Consider the following 9402-nt stretch of genomic DNA (forward strand, 5'->3'; position numbering starts at 1 on the left):
ATGTTAGTATCAAATATTAAAGTCCATATTAAGTTTACACTATACTTATTCTTACACCATTAATGTAACCTTTTCACCTTGACATTAAATGCAGGCCTATCAGATAAATGAAAGGATTGATTGATGACTTTAAGAACTTAAATTGCAAGGGAAAAAAGATGACCAAAATTAGAAAAGAGATGTCGGTGCAATCCAAACCGGAACACTGTTCGGTAATTGGGTCATATCTGGAGCTATAGATCTCAAATTTAGGTCTACTTTATATGGATGGAAAGGTAAGACATAGGCCTACAACTTTCATATGGAGCCTAAGATTTAAAAAGGCCATTTTCAAGTCCAAATTCTTGCAACAACAAAGAAGTCCGAAGTTGTCCTCCAGCCCGAGCACTGTTCAATATTTTGGCCATATCTGGAGTTTTAGAAGTCCAAATGAGCTGAATATTTTACACAAGAAAGCTGAGACAATTACCTACAACTTTTATGTTTTGAGTGGCTCCAATTTTGACGTTATCAATGATGTTATGGGCAGACAAGAGAAGATAAGGATTGTCACCAAGTCAAGAGTTGGCTACCCACTCATCAATTAGTCATCAAATCAATAGTTTCCAATTTTAGCCTATAAAAGGAGGCATTTACCATGCATTTAGGCATCTTGGTCTCCAGATCAAGATCATGTTTTTGCTTTCTCTCTTTGTATTTTTTGTATTGCTTATGCTTTACTTTCATTAATATCAAGTTTATGTCTTTCATTTCCTTTCATTTTCTTAGTTAACTTTTATCTTATTTATGTTTTTATTTTGTTTATTTTTTTTTTCTTTCATTATGTCTAGCTAAGTTTATTATGTCAAGGTGAAAAGGCTACACTAATGGTGTAAGAATAAGTATAGTGTAAACTTAATATGGACTTTAATGTTTGATACTAACATGTTTTGTATTTGGTATCTTGTTCACTCTTTAATACTTTGCTTGTTAAATGACTAATCTCGATTTATGTTGTATAACACTTGGTACAACAAATGCTTGGCCCTTTCATAGTTCATACTGTATGGTATAACCGACACCTGAGCTATGAAAGGAACTTGATTTGTTGTTAACATTAGTTATAATCATGAATGCTTGACGAGATTTACAAGTATTAGCATTAATCGAATAAGATGACTAATGTAATCATATTAACAATCTATAATCTGATTGGGACATCCTTTATATGTGGTTTCCAATTGAATAATAAGAGTTTATACTATACTTGTTTGACATACCATTAGTGGATCTTCTAACCTTGACATTTGTTATTATCATTGTTTAAGCGTTACATTAATATTCCATCTCAAAGTTCTCATCTTCTTCTTTTTCTTCTTCTTCTCCTTCTTTTTCTTTATTATTATTATTATTATTATTATTACTATTGTTATTACTATTATTATTGTTATTGTATTATTGTTATTTATAATTTGTACAATTAACCTCCCTGTGGTTCGACCTCGGTCTTGCCGGGTTATTTATTACTTCGACACTCCTGCACTTGGGAGAAGACATCAATCTTTTAGTAGTGTCAGCAACTTCAGCTTTGAATTTCATAAAGTAAATCTAACACATTCTGGAATGATCATCAATAAAGGCAACATAATACTTACTACCATTTAGAGATGATGTGTTCATTGGTCCTCCAACATCTGTGTGAATTAGTTGCAACTTCTGTGTAGCTCTCCATGTTTTGCTTGAAATGGAAGTCTTGACAACTTTCCATATTGACAGGCAACACATATTGGAAGATCTTTTTCTAATTTGGGCAAGCCTTTCACCATGTTGTTCTTTTCCATGAAAAATAATGCTTCATCACGATAATGCCCCATTCTCTTATGCCAAAGCAATGAATTATTGACTTCCTTGTGTACAACAGCTTGCTCTTCTTTAAAATCCAGCACAAAACTTTTGTCTTTCATTTGAATATTGAAGACTTTTATACCCTCAGCATCTTCAATCACACAACTTTTATCTTCAAACAGCACTTTATAACCTTTGTCCAGTAACTGGGAAACACTTAACAAGTTTTGATTAATTTCAGGAACATATAGTACATCTAAAATTAATTTAAAACCTGAGTGTGTTTTAATGGCTATTGTTCCTTTGCCTTTTACTTTCAAGTGAGTTCCATTTCCAATCTTGACTTTGAAAATAATATTTTTATCAAGCTCTTTGAAGAGCTTTCCATCATGAGTCATATGATTTGTACAATCGTTGTCAATGAGCTAATTTTCTGTGAATTTATTTATGGCTAAACATGATACCACAAATAAATGCTCCTCCTGATGTTGATCATCGGCAACTTTGGCTTCAGTTTGTTGTTGATGAGTCTTGCATATCTTTTCCATATGCCCTAACTAACCACACTTAAAACAACGTGCATTAGGACTCCACCAGCATTTATTCTGAGGATGATTGTTTTTTTTGCAGTAAGGGCAGGGAGGAAAGCTTTGAATGTTGCTGATTTTATTGTTTTTGGTGTTGAATGCAGAGCCTCCAAACTTGTTGTTTTGTTTTTTTTTGTTCTTACCATCAGTTGTTTTGAGACTTGATAAAGAATGCACCATCTATAGTTCTTTCTTGCCTCATTAGCCTCCTTTGCTCTTATGCTTGTAGTGCATTCAACAACTCTGCCAAGGTAATGCTTGACAGATCTTTAGAATTTTCTAAAGATGAGATTGTTGTCTCAAACCTCTCTAGAATTGTTACTAGAATTTTTTAAACAATTCTAGAATCAGAAAAATCACTGCCAAGAAGTCTTACATTGTTAACAATGCTAAGAAGTTTGTTAGAATATTCCTTGATTGTTTCTGATTCTTTCATCTTTTGTAACTCAAACTCTTGGATTAAGTTTAGCACCTGCATCCCTTTGATTCTCTGCTTCTTCTCTCTATGATTTTTGATTTGTGTAACTGTTGGATTGTCTGACAGAGTTGGCACTTCATATACTTGTTCAACTGCTTCCCATAGATCATTAGCATCAAGATAGGCTTCCATTCTAACAGTCCATAATTGATAATTGATCCCATCAAATACTAGAGGTGCAACTGTAGTAAATGGCATTTCTGAGTTCATATTGGATGTGTTGTGTTTAGATGAAAAGTATTTGAAGATTATGTTTAGGTTCTCTCAATCTCACAAGTATTTGAAGGTTGTGTTTAAGATTTCTCAATCTCACAAGTCCCTTAAGAAAATCTATTTTGATACCAATTTGTTGTATATATTGAAGAGAAAACAAAACTTTTTTGTTGTAGTGACAGCAGAATACACAACTTTATTCATTTTTAATATAATTATTTATATAATAAAAAAAAATAGAATTGCAAGATATATATCTAATTTTCTGTTACATGGAATAAAAATAGTCATTAGACTAGTAACAAAAAAACAAACTCTAATACTATAAATAAATTCAGATTCTACTGAGATTTTATTTTGCTTGCGGAGTCATTCTTGGTCAACAGTTTACCTTTTTTGCTGATTGGTCAGATTGAATCTGTGGGGAACTGCGTATGTGCAAATGAGATAAGCACAAGCTTGCAATGAAGGTTCATGGAAGGCTGCTGTTGGAAGGCACCATGCCCATCATCCATTATATATTTCTGGTGAATAGGAGTGGGCTTTTGTTAATTATGGGTTGGTGGCCACTGATATTCTTTTATATCGTTCAGACTTGACCAGCAGACTCAAGAACCTTAAGGTTTATCTTGTTGACGGCATGGTTTTTGACCAGTCCAACATCCCTATTGTGATGCCCATATAAGAAATATATTAATCTAAAAAGACAACAAGCTTAACTTAATGTTACATTTGTGCATTCAGAAACCAATTATACATCAAATCTCTCTTCGGGCTTAGGGTGTGAATTAACTTGGTGTTAATTTTGCAATGATAATCCAGAGCTGAGATGTGCTTTCTTCTCTAGGAGCGCTCGTAGGAGAATTAATAATAAACAATACCGATCGATCAATATGGTTAGAAGATATCCGTCAATTGTATGGTTTATTTTCTTCCAGTTTACACACATTTCAACGTCAGCTCGGATCCATTAGCCATTGGTGGCCACTGTCCACTCTAATGTCATTTTCAATATCTACTTTCGTTTTCTTCTTTTGCATAGAAGACGCATCAATTTTCAGCACGACTTGGAATTCGACGGAAGGGAGTCAGGTCAGATGTTGACTCATTGTGTAAAATTGAGAAAGCTCCTAGAATTGGCCTCTGTGTGTGAGAGAACGGACGGAACAAGTTAGGACCTTATGCTGGTACTTGATACGATAATGCTTGTGCATGTTCTCTCTGCTTTCTTCTTTCCTTTTCTTTTCGTGTTTTTCACTTTGACTTGTCTTCAATTAAGCAGGCACGGAAATAGCAAAAATTAGGGATAAATTGTGCGACCCATGATATAATTATTGCCAAAATAGTATAGGATTAAAAAAAGTTTCGATGAAATAACTATTGCAATTATAAATCGCGACATTTGATATATATATCAGGTTTAAGAACCATAACAACTAATATCATGGTTTATAATCATTTATAAAACGGTTAGACTTTTGATAAAATGGTTAGATTATAGCAAAAACAATATGAACATTTAATAAAATGGTTGGACTGCAGTTAAAACAGTCAGATTGTTTTGGCTACTGCAAGTTTTTTAGTTATTTTTGTTTTTTAAGCTTAAAAAGGTTTATAAAATCATAATTTTTGTTAATATGAAATTTTATCTACTTTAGAATTTTAGAGAGTTGAAATATTTATAATTTTATCAATATTTGAATAGATTTTTCTTTATATAGGACTATACCCAAAAATTTATCCCATTTAAAAAACATGTAAAAAACCACAATAACTACAATCAACAAATTCTAACTAAACTCAACATATTCTCATATTCCATAATCACAAGTAACTCTAGGAATGTAAAAAAAAAAAAAAAACATGTATATATGCAAAATGAATATAAATTAATTCAACAATACAATATTCAATTAATCTCAAAATATATAAACATAACTCATCCATCTATTTATATCTACGTCGTCTACTAAATGATTTGGGCTCATCAATAGCACCACCGGAGGTAGCTCCTACTCCTACCTGGGTGGCCTTATTTTCTGTCACGATATTATCAAGAGTTAACCTCTCTCTAAAGGTTTCAAGTCTAGTAGGCAACCATTTAACCACCTAAACATTGCGGTGTGGACTTCGCTTTCTTTGTTAGTACTACAAAAACAAGGTGCAGCCTCTCAACCCTCCTATAATAAGAAGCCAACCTAATATTAATGAAACATTAATGTTAAATTAAACAATAAATGTATAAAACTCAATGATTAATAGATATTAATTATAAAAAGACGTTATTACTTACGTGATGATGAATCCTCTAGGTATGTTGCTTATATTGCATATATCCAAGTTTAGGAACCTGCTTGGGATATGGAGTAATGATCCATTGTTTTATACTCATGTACCAAGTTATATATTCCTCGTTAATAATCACATGATGCATCTCTATAAATATCGCATTCCTCCATGCATCTCACTATACATACATAAGCATTATGATAACTTAACAAATCGTAATCATTATTTTTACCCTTATAAGTAATGGTATGCAAAGCATCACTTATATTGATATCATCTAGAAAGTGTTGTTTGAAGTTGAACTATCCATTATTCAATTCGAGCAATGTACCTTGATCATCTCAAAATATATTAGTGGGACCACTATTGTCCGTGTATTTATCCCATTAATGTAGAGAACTAGAGTAACAATTAATCTTTCTTTTGAGTAAGTCGTCGAAATTACCTGTAGATTATAAGTTAAATAAATATCATACAACAATAATTTGGTTCAATTCATTATTTTATTTAACAAATAGTTAAAAAAATACTTAGATAACATGTTGCCTATCAAGCTCGCTCTGATAAAATGCTAGTATATATGATGGATTATTTTGAAAAACTCATCAAACACACCTAACATTAAAACATTTTAATTTAATTTCATTTTTTAAAGTTTCAAGAATAAAATATAAATTTATATTGCAAAAATAACGTCACAATATCAATAAGAGATAAAATGTAACTTTCATAGTTATCTATATTGCAAAAATAACATCACATTATCAATAAAAGATAAAATGTAACTTTCTTAGTTTGGATTGTTATATTGGCCATCTCAATATCTAGAGCTTGCTTACATAAAGATGTTCCCATTACTATAACTATTATTAAAAAATATTTTATTTTCTTGTACATGTTCATTTTTGTCATGAATATTATAGGTATGTTGCATACTTATAATAATGCTAATCCTAATCATTATCCATCTAAATATGGACACTTTAATTTACCACTTCAAATGTGTGGAATCTTGTATAATGAAATTATATAAATTTAATATATTTAAAAAATATAATAATATATCATAACATATATATATATATATATATATATATATATATAACATGTGTTTTATTTATGCCTATTTAAAAAATATTATAATATATATATATATAACATGTGTTTCATTTATGCCTTGTTTCCTTGCATATTAGAGAACCAAAACTCACATAGAAAATTATTAGAGAACCTGAAATTCACTTGAATGATGATGCCGACTGTCAAAGCTCAATTCCACTTTAAGATCAATAATTTCTATTCGAGCAGCCAAGATCAATAAATCCGCAGTTCTAGACAAATGAAAAGAAGCAAAATCAATACATGATTTCCAGTTTTATTTTACAGGGAAACCCATACTTGAACAACTCATTTTCATCAAGTAGCCTTGATAAATCCGCAGTTCTAGGGGACATGAACAACTCATTTTCATCAAGTAGCCTTGATAATTTTCACAGAGGCACGATTTCCAGTTTTATTTTACAGGGAAAATACTAGAGGGGAAAAATCAAAATGAAACTATTTATGGCTGCACAACTTTGGGCCGGCATATAGTTATCCTGTAAATTGGCAAACTTCGACATTCAAATGAATTGTGGTAAGAGATGATTTGTCAGTTTCAACAATCTTTTCCCAGAAAAACATGCCTATCAAAATGGGCAGAGCAATAAGAAAGAAGAACTTTTCTTGTCAACCTGAGTCATTGACTACCCAGTTTCCCCCCTGCCACGGAGAAGTGATAGCGGGGAAGTAGAAAACGGGGCAAAACTAGCACCGCCACCACCATTTTCCATGAAAGAACATGTGCTCATTTTATCAAATGAGGACGAAGCAAAGGAGTGTGCAAAATCATCGAAAACCTCGCTCATACCCTTCACTCCTTCATATCCACCATTTGGATCCCTCAAAATTCCTTCATATGCACCATTTGGATCCCTCAAATTTTGAGGAATCCCGACTTCCTCATCCAGATACCTCACTACTTGCCTCATGCTAGGCCTTGCCATTGGGGCATTATGCGAGCACATTACACCCAATTTGATCACCATCATCACCTCGCTTTCGTTATATTCACCATTTAGCTTAGGATCTATCACATCGAGGGCTCTCCCTTCTCTAAACTTCTCCCACACCAAATCCACCAGCACCAGTTCTTCAGGCAATGCTTTGGGTTCAATAGGCCTCCGCCCACACACAACCTCAAGCAAAAGTGCACCAAACGCATACACATCCGAGCTCTCTGTGGCCTTCCCTGTTCTTGGCAATTCTGGGGCTAGATAACCCAATGTACCCACAACCCGCGTCGTATTTGGGTTCGCTCCATGTTCGTATAATCTTGCAAGACCAAAATCACTAAGCCTACCGTTTAGCTCTTCATCAAGCAAAACATTGCTGGCCTTAACATCTCTGTGAATTACCACTTGCTCGTAGCCTTCATGTAAATAGAGAAGCCCAGAAGCGACATCCTTTATGATCTTAAACCTCTGCTCCCAATTTAAGATCATTTTTGGCTCTTCAAACAAGAACTTGTCTAAACTACCATTAGCCATATAATCATAAACAAGAAGAAAATCATCTCTTCTGCGGTACCAGCCCAATAATTGAACTAAATTTCGATGGCGAAGCCGACCAATACTAGCAATTTCTGATACAAACTCCCGCAAACCTTGTGTTGATTCTTTAGAAATTCGCTTCACCGCAACTTCAATCTTTGAATCAGGTAATATGCCCTTGTAAACTTGGCCAAAACCACCTTTTCCAAGGAGCACCTTGTCACTGAAACTATTAGTTGCCTTCTTGAGTTCTTGGTAAGAATATCGATGTGGCCCCATTTCCAGCTCCCAATCTTCTACTATGTCAGCATTCTTGATTTTTCTGATAAGATAAATAGCAGTTGATACTGATATGATAACAAACACAACAACTGCAGCTGAAACACCGATTACTAAACCTGTATACTGCTTCTTGTGCCCAGCTGGAAGTGAAGGTAAAGAAGAAAGATCCAGAGCTGGAGCTTGCCCATTTAACTTAAAGCTCCAACCCAGTACATAGTGTGAACTAGCAAGCAAACCTGTTGAAGCAGATAAACCCACATACATATATTCTTCAAACAGAGACGACAGATCTACATGAGAAGACAAGATTGGAATTTAGGGTTTCTTAGAAGTAGGCGAAATAGTTACATTGACAACATTTTGAACTGAATCGTAGTCGATCCAAACTTGGATTGGCTTTCCGCCCTTAAGGTTTAAATCTTGCTTCGAAGAATCGGAATCACCAGTGTAATATGCAGCAGAAGCGGATGCGTTAGACTTCAAGCTGCCGAGATCAATACCAATATGGTTGTCATTAATGTCACCAAACTCAAAATCTTGAACCGTGTCGAATTCAACAGCAAAAAGATGATTTGTCAAGTTAACCACACTTGAATTGAGTATGCCAAGATACTGACTTGGAAGAGCCTTTAGATCCTTTGTAGTTGCGATTGTGAAAGCAAGACCATGGCCTCCAAGTTTAGGATACTCGGGAACTATAATGAACACAAAACAAGTGGAAAAGGACAAAGCTGTGCCATTACTGGAGTTCTTGAACTTGAATGGAGAAGGATAAAAAGCATGACCCAGTAATCTACTAGTTTCATTGGTTAAGCGAAGTATACCATTTTCTTGAATCTCTGAAACCCCACTCAAGGTTACGTTGGTGGCAGCATCTTTGAATCCGGAGTACAAGAATTCATTCAGCTGGCTTGAGACTGGGATTATTGAGAGAAAGATAAGAGCGGAGAAAGATTCAACAAGATAGCCCATGCCAAGAAAAGATCAAGGTGCAGTGCAGGAGGAAAGGAATCAAACAGATATCATGCTACGATTTTTGTGAGTTTGGGGAGACTAAAGTAAGAGCCAGCATGGTGGGTCATATTATTTTGAGAAACAAGAGAAAAACTAGGCTGTAGGCTGTAGGCTGTAGAGTGCT

The 9402-nt window shown here is 34.0% G+C and overlaps 1 pseudogene; it reads right to left on the reverse strand.

Annotated features, from left to right (window-relative positions):
* Positions 1–6843: 6843 nt before the first annotated feature.
* LOC105114697 (L-type lectin-domain containing receptor kinase S.4-like) lies at positions 6844–9393 on the reverse strand (annotated as a pseudogene).
* Between the last annotated feature and the right edge of the window lie 9 nt (positions 9394–9402).

This window comes from Populus euphratica, unplaced genomic scaffold, assembly GCF_000495115.2.
Source record: "Populus euphratica unplaced genomic scaffold, PopEup_1.0 scaffold566.1, whole genome shotgun sequence".
Taxonomy (NCBI): domain Eukaryota; kingdom Viridiplantae; phylum Streptophyta; class Magnoliopsida; order Malpighiales; family Salicaceae; genus Populus; species Populus euphratica.